We start from the raw sequence: 12,031 nt of genomic DNA on the forward strand, positions 1-12,031 counted from the left end.
TGGAGCAGGGTTAATCTGTTATAAATGAAACAGAGCAGGGTGGTGCAGTACTTAGTCGCCTTTCTGGGTTGGAACCTGCCAGCTGGGTTTCCTCCAGGTGATCAGTTGTCCTCCCACAGTCCAAAGACCTGGAGCTAAAAGGCTGACTGGCTCATCTGAAATACCTGTGAACATCATGAATGCTTCCAATGCTGAATATGAAACGGTGTGAAAACAGCTGACAAATCTAAGTTTCAACATGACCACTGCACCAAAACATGAGCATATTTGTTAACATGGCCTGAATAAAATAGTGAAATTGAGACCTGATGGCTTTTTTTCAACACCGGAACTGCATGACTTTGGTTTATCTCCAGAAAGATGCATGTTTTTCAAAGATTTTACTAGCATGAATGGTGGCTGGTCTCTGTGTCAGACCTGTGGGTTGTTGGTTTGCCTCACTGGCTCAAAGAGTTGGCAGGTGTAGTTAATGGTTTGACAAACAAAACAAAGCAACACAAAGATTTGACATGTTGTGTGAACTTCAGGGTTTTCATTTAATAGCATGACTCAGGATTTCAATGCGTTACCAACCAGCATGTTCAACAATTTGGCATACACAAATTGAACTCTTAAAAATGTAACCTCCTAAGACCTGAACTCTTCCATGGCATGCATTTTTAATTTCCCTTTGCTATTTGGGCTGATTGGGACCTGATGAATGTAAACACAAAGATTTCCCGATTTTGTTTTGTTTTTTACCTGATTTTTGTTTCTGAGAAAATGAGATCCACATATGAGGACATTTGTTTTAAATTTTGATAGAACAGTGGCAGTATAATGTCCTCGTGAGTGGATATCAGGCCCTTGTAGAGCAAAATGCTGTATTTTGGTCTAGACAACCCAAAATGTGATGTCCACATATGTGGACGCCAGGTCCTAGGAGGTTAAAGACAAATTTCATGTTGGTATAGTTGATATGTCAAGCAATATATTGTATTTTCTGAAACTAGACTTCATTAGCATGTAGCTGAAATGCCTCCTTAAGCCTAAATCTTGGATTATACTCTTGTTGCAAACATTGACAGCTGGGGACCCGGTGGCCGAGTAGTCATTGCTGTTATACTTGTTTGAAATTTGTTGCCTGGGCACATCCGTAGCTAGTCTATTGTAATATACATTCTCTGTAGAACAGTCTGCGCGGTCACAAAAAACAGGCAGCTACACGGACATTTGTGCAAAGCCTTGATGATGAAATTTATGTCGTTGGGACCCAAGCAGACACACAGACACGGAAAGTATAAAACCTGGTCAAGTGGTTCTCTGTTTACCAAGTGGATATAACAATGGACAAACAAAGAGATGTCTGCAACAATGGGATTATCATTGTTTTTGGTGATGCCACGTCCAGGAGGAAGGTCCCAGATAATCACCTGCTGTACTCTCACATAGACACAACTGGACATCAGAGGAGTCTGTACTAAGAAGGTAGTAGATTCTCAACATCACTGTCCGAATGTGAATCCAAATGGAAAAGGTTTTTAGCAAAAATGCCAAAGTCACTGTGAAAGGCTTAATATGAAAAGTACTTCTACTTTCTGAAAACCTGCCCATTTAGCATGTGGCGAAAACAAACCCCAACCTTACCCTTAATCCAAGATGGGTTGATGAAGACCTGGTGAATTGTGAGAAGTTAAAGACCACCATGAAGACATCTGATTCCACTGAACATGACATTTATATTCTCACATGAAACCACCATCTGAAAAGTTCAAGGCTGTAGTGAAACCAGCTTTTCAGCTTAAGGCACAAAGATGCCCCAGAAGACATTAAACAAACCCAAACCCCAGATCAGTCGCCCATAATCTGGCAGCTTCCCCATACTGAGTTTCACCAAGCTGCAACTTGTATTTATTCAGACATATGACAACCAATGGACTTGAAACAGGATCTATATCTTTCTCTTGTATTTCCTGCACCATCTTATTTCCTTTCAGCTCTGTAACATAAGAGATATGACGGTGGAATGGTTTTGGTTGCAGGTTAATGCACTGTTAAGACTCACAGTATACTGCACAACAAAGCAGTCTGTATGAAGGTGAGGGTGTGTCGGCTGGGTAGGTTGGCCCACTCTGTTGATGTAATGTGGACACAGTGATTAAGGAATCCTGTTTTCTATCAGCGGGATGATGTTACTCTGTGAAACAGCACCAGCACAGGGCCAAATTGTCGCTAAGCCGGTGAGTCAGTCTTGTTTTGTCGTCCAAGATATCCAGGCATCTAGCCCGTATAACCAGCCGCGCTGCCAGTGAGTCAGGACAAGGACCTGCCAGAACACAGCCGCAGAAAGCCAGGCATCACTTCCACTATAGCTGGCTGGAAACTGCTCACCAAATCAGCCGTCAACTCGCCACCATAACTCTCTGTTCCGCCAAAGCTTGCAAGGAGGGGTATCAAGCAACAGGCAAGATTATTGCTGTGACAGCCAGGCATCCAGCAGGCCAGCATTTATGGCCAAATCTAGATTAGGGCGGTCAGATTCTTGGCTTTACTCTTGTATCAACACTAAGTCACAGAGTCTCTGTTTGCTTTCTGATAAATGATGAAGCACAGAATTTCAGATTAAAACCTTGTTACAGGGTTGGAAGCATCAAGCATAAAGTTCTAAATGCAGCCCTGAAGCCATACCTTTTGTTCTGGTCTCTGCTCATGTGGCTGTAATCAGCCACTGGATGATTAGGATAAGAAGACCATTACAATTTCCACGATTTCAGGAACCAACAAAATAACAAACATCCGACTGTGTAATATAAACCACACAATAGACCTCCAACACATAACACCTGTGCAAAACAACCCCAGAGTGCAAATGGTGACTACACAGGAAGTTTCTGCTACGTTACGCTCCACAGCAAGTCATGAATACATCCTGTCACTCCTGTATCGGCCTGTTCAACCGCGCCCAGTGCTGTACCAGAACCAGAACCACCACCCAGAGCACAGTTCAAGTTTCTAACACTGAGGTCTGTTTTAAGTTCACCCTCGTCTCATAGTAGAAAGTTCACTAGTCAGGAAAAGTCATTTGTTTGATACAAATTTTCCAAGGACTTAAAAAATATGGTTTCAGTTGGAAGTAGAATGCTTAACAACTCTATTACAACTCCACCCAAGGTTTATGTCACAGCTTCCTTAAATTAACAGTGTTAGTAATTACCTAAATAAATTAACCAATATACCAGTATTCCCAAGCTTTTTAATCAAAACAATATTTTTAATGCTAATTTTCAAATTTACTGTTTTACAAAAAAGCAGAAATATGTAGTAAAGCATATTATTATTTAAATAAGATACCAAATTACACTACTTTTGTTCCTAAACAGAAAAAAAATGTTTTAGTTGTTGGTGTTACGCTTGAATTATTTCTGAATTCTCAGAGGAGCCCAATGTGCCGCCTTAAATTTGGGTACAAAAACATGAATTCAGTAAGTTTTGGTTTTAGACAAGTTTGTGACAGATTTCTAAAATATTTTTCTGATCGTCGCTAATAAAGGAATTTCAAAAGTTTAAGTCTGAAAGTGAGTTCAATGGACTAGTGCCATAGACATATCATGATTTCACTATTTAAAAGTGAAAGATATTAATTTCTGTATACATGAACACATTTAAGTAGATAGTCAGATGAAAGGAAGCATGAAAAGTCATGACCAGTTCATGATTTCTGTGCAATGACTTGTGGGACTTGAGTTTGATTAACATCCACCTCATTTTGTAGAATTCTCACGTGTTCGGGAAACCTGAATGGAACTAATTCTAGACCTGTACTAGTTTCCCAGATAGCAACCAATAACTCAAAGTATGTTAAATCGGTGTTATTCCAATGTAATTAATCTTACACTTACACTTATCCAACATTTCTTTAGCACTGAGATTTCAATCTTTACCATAATGATGATTCGGATTAAAAATCATCATTAATTCATCATATCATGTTGCTGTCTGAGTCCAGATTCCTGAGAATTCTCAGAAGAAAGTGGAAATCTGAACAATCTAAACAACTGAGTATAGGTAAAAAAGAAAAAAAGAGGTAAATATTGATCTGACGACCTGCACTCACGAGAAAAATGGTGACCACAAGGTTTGAGTTAACATAAAATATCAAGAAATATTTAATTGTTACCCTTTTTGTCATGATTTACTGCTAAATGTTAATGTTATTAAAAAATGCCACAAATATACAATAACGTTTTTGTACACAAACAGTAGTACATGCATGTTGGCCCATCACGGCCATTATGGGGTGCAGGGGGTTAACTAAAAACCACAAGAAGGATTATTAAGACAATGAATAATTCACACTTAATTTGAAAGTTTGAAAATTTAAATTTCTGAAAAATTATTGAATACCTTTATTCCAGGTGTTCCTGTTATTTTGGCTTCACCCTGTATTAAGCCTGATAATGGTAAAAAGCCACCTTGTTATTTCGGGGTGAAGCATTACAGGCTACAAGAAAAGTCCCTGAGGAGCACAAAGCTCTGAGCTGATGGACTCGCCATCTTTTTTCTTCTTTTTCATCATTATCCAATACACCCCTCCATGCTCTGCCACATCGGCGGCGAGCATTAAAGATATTAAAGCCACAGGCTACATATTCATCATTTCTAACCACATTGTCTTCACAGCCCTCTGTTTATGAGGCGGCAGCTGAAAATGAAAATACCTTCATGACGGCTGCAGAGCTCAACTCCTGTTTATCGGGAGAAAAAGAAGGAGAAGAAGAAAAAAGAGGAAACAAAAAGAGAAAACAAATTGTGAGCCTCAAATCATGGCGGTCTGTCATCTCCTAGCATCTCGTGCTTTGATGAGGAAGAGGGGTGCGTTCTGATGTTTTTCCTATTTAACTTTTCCTTTTTATCTCCCTCGCCTTCATGGCTTGGACTGCCGAGCGCTGCAGAGAGGCGACGAGGCGTTGCGGGTGTTTAATGGGTTTTTCGTTTTGAGGAGTCTGAAGAGTTTATCATCAGGGAGTAGTCAGATTTTTAGGCGCTAACCTCCCTCCACATGTCTGTAATTGAACATTGTTGAGAACAGAGGGCCACAGTCTTAAAGCCCAGGAGGCTCCAGTGTCAGCGCTGATTACGAGCTCGGTGGGAAATGAAAGTTTGAGCCTGAGTGGGATGAAATCTCTCTGGAGGCCACTGAGAACGCAGACCTGTGCTTGCGTTGGCTTGCTGTACATTTCTTGTTTTTTCGAGCGCTCTCTTTGCATACCAAACACAGTAACTTCAAAATGCTGCGCTCGGAGGGAAACTCCTGTATGATCCGAGATGCGTTTGATTTTCAGCGTTCTCCTTTGCAACGTTCGTGGGTAGACACAAACCGGACTCGGCTGCAGCTGAGTGAGATAATTGCTCAGTCATGTATGTGGCTGTGTCGTGTGTAAACAAGTAAGTAAGTCATCAGGGTGCATCTCCGTCGCACAATAAGAAGATAATCCACACAGAAACTCTTGATTCCTGTCGTGTGACTCATCCAGGAATACGGATTCCAGTCGTGGGTGAGCACACGTGGGAGATATTCATCATGTCAATGAGCGCCGAACGCGAAGAAGCAGACTGTTTGTGGTCCTACGCAAAAATCAATCCATTGTTGCACACTGCTGTAGCTTTGCAGAAGAGCTTTTCAAACACATGTAGACATTTTGCCTCTACATACACACAATGGTCACTGCCGAGTTAAACCACTGTTCTGCTGTGTAGCTCAGAGTAAACGGTTCTCTGTTGGTCACACGAGATAAGCCTAGATTAACAGATTTATTTATTTAAGTGCAGCTTTGAAATGAACTATATCCTTCCTGGTAAGGTGAAGACCAATCAGCAGCCTCAGTCCAAAAGTTGCAGTTCCTCTAATGTCCACTTGAGGCTCCAGCAGTGAATCAGATCCGATGTTACAATGTCCAACATTTTTTTCCCCATGTACTGGCTTTTTGTCATGCTGTTTTTGGAATATCAAACCTGCTGTGACGCTGTCTTAACTCACATGATTTTAACCTCTAAAAGACAAAATTTATAAGGGATTCAGACTGTAAACGATGTTGCGTTTACAATAGAAAAAGCAAGAATTTGTAGCCTAGCCTAGCCTCTGAAAAGTTAAAATACTCCTGCAGAAAGACCGGCTTTGTTAATTTAATCCGAGCCAGGGATCTACGCTTGATCTTTTATAAAAGCAGAAAAAAAGAGTAACATTTTATTTACTTTACTATACAGTGGTTTGTTAAACTTTACAGCAGAAATAAACGTGTTTACAGCCTGATATGAAAAAGGTTGCAGTATCTAATTTTCCACCTTTAAAAGTAGTTTTATAACTCGCCACACTCAATATCTGACAGATAATATGGGTTATTTTACCATAAACTGTCAGCTGTTAAAGTCAAAATTTCATGCTACTTTTCTTGTCTGATATCAGGAACAGATAATTATGTATATAAGATCAGAATTATTGGAGATTATTAAAACACAATACAGAAGTTAATGCCCAACAGTCAGGAGAACATGTTGGAGTATTTGTAGGTTAGATTTGGAGTATTTTCACTGACGTGTTCTTAGAGTCTGAGGTAAAACTGATGTAGAAATAATATTAGACCTTTAATATGTGAAACTGAAAAGTGAAATACACATTAAATGTGACAAAAACACAATTAAAGCCTGGACTTTACTACAGAGGTGTTATGATGTTTTACTGCTTAATCACACCTGTTGAGACATCATTAGAAAGTCATTTTAGTCTTTAACGATCCAACTGAAAGCTCATCATAATCACGTGAATCACTGAGTGAAACTATAGCAAGAAGCACTCCCTGAAGTCCTGTGTTACGGTGACGTCGTCGTCATGAGTAAAAGCAGAAGCATGAAGCAGGGATGAGGATTTGGGGGCCAAGGTGTGTTATTAAATTGACAAAATCCAAAAAAATGCAGGCTGGGAAGAGTCAAAGCCAGAGGAGGCCCGGTGAAGGGATTAAGTGGTTTTAAAGCTCCTGCTTTTGTTCCCCTCTCTGCGATGGAAGCTGCAGACACTAACACCTTCCATTCATGCACACAAAGGTGAGGGGTGGAGCTGGACGTCCTTACAATGCCTGAGCAGAGCAACAGGTGAGAGAGGCTCGGCTGGCAGGGAGCAGGCACACATTTTTATCAGCTGTGTGTGTGTACAGTCAGGACGATTAGCCGTAGGTGTTGGCTGTGTTTCTGTCGCTGTACCAACAACGTGAACACCCAAAAGTTCATGAGTAATACCTGCACGGTTTGTTGTTGTCCGACTGCTCAAACAGAAACTGAAACTCTTTGTTTGGTAACCATGGATTCATCGACATCACCAAATCATCAACAGGTGATCACAAGAACCTGGAACACCTGTTCAAGAATCCTTTCAACTTTGACTTAAGGAATGTGTCTAGAGTATCCCCTACAAACCTGTGATGTATAATGCTTTGAGATTCACTTTTTCATAAGTCATCAACAGAATGAAACAAAGACATTGCTTGTTGGTAAAGGTAAATTCAGAACCAGTAGATGCAAATCTGGACTTTAGGGTTTGGACAATAAGGTCTGAAAGCCTGAAACAGCAGGATCAGAGTAACCTGTTTTTAGTGAAAGTGCCATCATGCATTCAAAACCCTTATTTAAGCCTGGAAACATCAAGATGTTGCGGTTGGTGTAAACACGTGCTGTAACCGTACACTTGGTGTAAATAAACACAAAACCAAGACCTCAGATCTTCACATTATAGTAATCCATCACGCAGCGTCATCATGGAGGCATCAGATACTAATGTCAGATAGATGTCAGATACTGAAATAGCTTTAAAATCCACAGAAGACTGTGGCAGCTTGTCAAAGGTGATTTGAACAGTCGAACCAAACCCAACTGAATCCAATCCCGGCTGAGCCACAGCAGTTAAACCAAGACTGGATATAAACTGGTTTTGACTACTCATTGTTGTCTTGTTGTTTTTGTGAAGCCTGAAACGACTGTATTTGGACGAGACAGTGGTGCACTAACTTATGCTACAGTCACAGCATTACCTACATTATCGTAATGATGTGTAGTGAATTCACAATCTCGTTGTCTTTTAAATGGTTGCTTCAAAGATGGGGAACAGGTCTGGGATTGCTCATAGTTGCCATCTTCAACGCAACTTTGGTGCATCAAGAAAAGGAGAAAACGGGAATACAATGGTGCCGCCCTGTGAGCTCACTGCGTCACCCCTCCTCTGCAGCAGGCCAAAGACCACGCCCCTGCCACAAATGGAGTCAGTCGATGATCGAATGGAGTCAAGTTAGCAATTGCATACAATCTGTTTGTGATTAACAACAATTAACTGTGAAAAGAGATGTGAAACAAATCAGAAGTTCCTCCTTTGATAGCGACATAGTTGCTACAGGATAGAGATTTAACTATAAAATGGTTCAACTGAGTCGAATACAACAAGTTGGCAACCAGCTGAGTCGAGGCTCCCGTTGCAGAATGGCGCACTGCAGATGTGCTCATCAGTGCAGAGTTTGTCAGATTGATTGCAGTGTTAACAATATCTCTGAACGTACAGATTTGCAGTTATTTTCAAACCTTAATTTTTCAGACTGAGAGTGATTGCAGTGAATCTGAGTTGGGCTGCAACTGTTTGGAGACAGGTTGCCAGTACAATTAACCGCACATTAGCCATATTATTGGTCAGATAATTGCATTAAAATTTAACTCATTCATTCACTTCATTTCTTATCCACAGATGTTTCTACTTGGTAAAACTGCCACGAAATGAGAGAAAAATGTTTCTTTCTCTTTTAGTGTAAGGACATTCAGATAAGTCATCCATGGTGCTGCATGTTTAAAATCCCATGTTTACGTTTTCTATGCAACAATTTTAGTGCCTGAAATACAAAAAGCAAACAAATTACGCCACATAAAGTGTCTAATTTTGGTGAAACTGCCCTTTAACAGACAATAACAAACACCTTATTTTGATCTCCCAACTGATTCTTGGACCTCAAAGCGAGCAGCGCTGAGGCCGTGTCACCATCACCTGTCAATCAAAATTCGCCGACATCGGATCACGGGGTGCATCGGTGCAGGCGTCAGTCCCTCCCGCTGTCCGCGGCGGCCCGGGAGCTGTCAGTCATCCCGCCATCACGGGACAACCCTTCCCTTGAACCGCTCAGCTACCTACATACCAGCATCATTAGAGCTCTCGCCATAATGGACCCCCGAGGAGGTGGCGGAGTGTTTTGAAGTTCACCGTGATCTGCTGGCGTCCCCAAACACTCAGAAACACACTCACACTGCGGTTGCTGGTTTAATGGCGGGGTCATGCTCGTGTTTTTGTCCTGTTCTGCTGCACAAAGAGAGTCTTTCCTCTAAATGACATTTTAGAAACAGGAGATACTCAAATATGACAGAAGAAAATGTAAAATGTTAGAAAGTAGGCAGCAAATAATTAAATGTCATCCATTACCAACATAAACATTTCATAACAACTTTTGTAACCTGATAAAATTTCCAAAGACTGATTTTCTACCTTCTTATTCAGCAGACCTCTGCCTCCATTTCTCTGAGATATTTTTAAGTGTAATGTCTTTTCCAACCATGAATTTCTCAGCCAGCTTCTCCTACAGTTTTTTTTTTGTAACATGAATCGATCTGTGGGTGTTGTAAGGCTGATGGACGGGGAAAATGGGGAAATACATGTCTGTTTCATTTTTAAAACGACTGTTTTGTGAGAAACAACAGAGGATTGTCTACATAAATGTCTTTCGTTTCTCCATTTTGGATAAAACCGACTGAAGACCCTAATTACTTTTACATTAGAACATTTTTTAACATAGAAACACTACAGATTGCAGAGAGTCACTATAATGTCTTAAAAATATAGCCGAGGACTTACGTAATAGCCTAACACAGAGTTAAAAAGAGCAAATGGAAGACTATTTTGAACTTTGAATCATGCAAAGCTGCTCTAATATGGAGGAAAATAAAATCCACTTTAACAAATTAATAATTGAGAGCACCAACTCGAACGGTAGGAAAACCTCTGCAGTACTAAAAGACTGAAGCGTGGTGGCGGTGCATGGGTGACGTTGTTGTTTAAGACTTTCTGTGAGCCGTCGCTCGGGCTGCTGAATGTAAAGTAACTGAATCACCATTCTTAAATTAATCTACATCACCTCGAAGGGGATCATCTCACAGCGGGGACAAGGAACGGATGCCGTTCTAGCTTTTGCTGCCCCGCTTCCCTCGGCCTCATTTCCAAAAGGAGATTGACCTTCTTACTCCAGTCACCCCTTCTCCCATTCCCCCATCTCTTTGTAAAGTACCTCGTATTACCCTTTTCCCACATAATCACATCCCTTCTCCTACGTCTTCTTCTTCCTGGGTCTCTAATGCGATGGTGGCAATAGAGACCCCCGCCTGCCCACTCCTCCATTCTTCTACTACCAATCCTTTTCTCATCAGCCTCCTCTGAAAGCGTCAGTGGAGGGTGGCAGATTGCTTTTACTCCCTGTGAAACTCGCTGTGATGCTGTCGGATGATCATGTTCTTCATTTTCAGGAAGCTGAATTTTAAAGTGTGGAAGATGTAGCAAACAAACACTTCACATCGTTTGACTTTCATTGTTGTTTAAACTCCTTCCTAAGTTGGAAGTGGATCTCGTCATCAGAGGAGTTTTCAGAAAGGTTAATTTAATCCAACCTAGCAGGCCTGACCTTCTGTACACTGAAAGAACAAGGGTATTTAAGGGTCTTCATGCCACAGTTTCACCAAGCAGGAAACCTTAGAGGCTCAATATCCATCAATACTACAGTTCCTGTAATCATGACTGAGTCTGTCCAAAGACAGCATTCACTTCACGCCTTTTAAGATTAGTAACCAGTTATTTATATATTATGAATATAAAATTAAACAATGTGTCTAAAACAGCTGAAGAGAGAGAAACTGAAAGCCTTATACAATACTGGTGAATTCCATTAGCTACAAGAACTCTTTTATTTTTGAAAAATCAGAGTTTCTGAGTATCCATTAGGGGGGCTCTTCAAGTCACACTTTAAAGCATCTTGTAAAATTCCTGCATGTATCTGGGAGGTTTTACTTTGAAATGTGGACATTTGTTCAGCATACTGGTCTTCCATTAAAAAAATAATCCATCTAGAAATACATTGTTGTAAAAAACAGAGTTCAATTATGGGCTGTGAAGTTTCCAGTGTTCCAGAGGGATCCATCCTGTTGAATGCAGGACAGTTTTCTAAGAAAGGCGCCAACCTACACCAGTCAGGATGAAGATCGTTGCCTGGTTTATACCAAGACACAAGTTTTTGAAATCATGGCAATAGATTAGTTACTGTTTTTTTGCTCTTGTGTCCTTGAACACAGTTTTTTTTAATCTATCCCTTCAGGTCCATGCACATGAAATTACTATTTCCCACTTTTTAAGAGTGATGAAGTCTACATACAGAGGTGTAAAAAATTAAATGTGGGTAAAACTAATAAGAGAAGGGGTGACAATGAATGAAAAAAAAAAACAGAAGGAAATAACATCATGTGGAAACATCTTCAAAGTAAAATGAGACAATAATCAGGTATGAAACATACAAAGAGCCAAAGAGGCAGAACAAACCCAATAGAGAGGCAAAACTGTCTCCCTATCCATTAATTCTTAGGCAAATATTAATTATTAGGGCTGGGTATCATTACTGATTTCTAGAATCGATTTGATCCCGATTCGATTCGAATCGGGGAAGTTTTGCCTCAGACAGTCAGAAATATTATAATTCTGATCACTTATCAGTACATATCTATATTTTTATATCTATAAAAAGAAAGCTGACACTTGTGAGACTTTATCAAAGGTGTAAGCATCACAGCAGATCCCTTTGTGTCAAAGTAACTGAGGATAAAACACAGAAAAACATGACGGAGATTTTCCTGGTCTGGGTTTTTATAGCAGATGACCTTAAAAATATTGTGCAGTAGATCAAAAACGAAGCGAAGCAGAGCAAAGTTACAGAGG

The sequence above is a fragment of the Perissodus microlepis genome, chromosome 16 (genome assembly GCF_051167445.1).
Source record: "Perissodus microlepis isolate ML-2025 ecotype Zambia chromosome 16, ASM5116744v1, whole genome shotgun sequence".
Lineage (NCBI taxonomy): Eukaryota > Metazoa > Chordata > Actinopteri > Cichliformes > Cichlidae > Perissodus > Perissodus microlepis.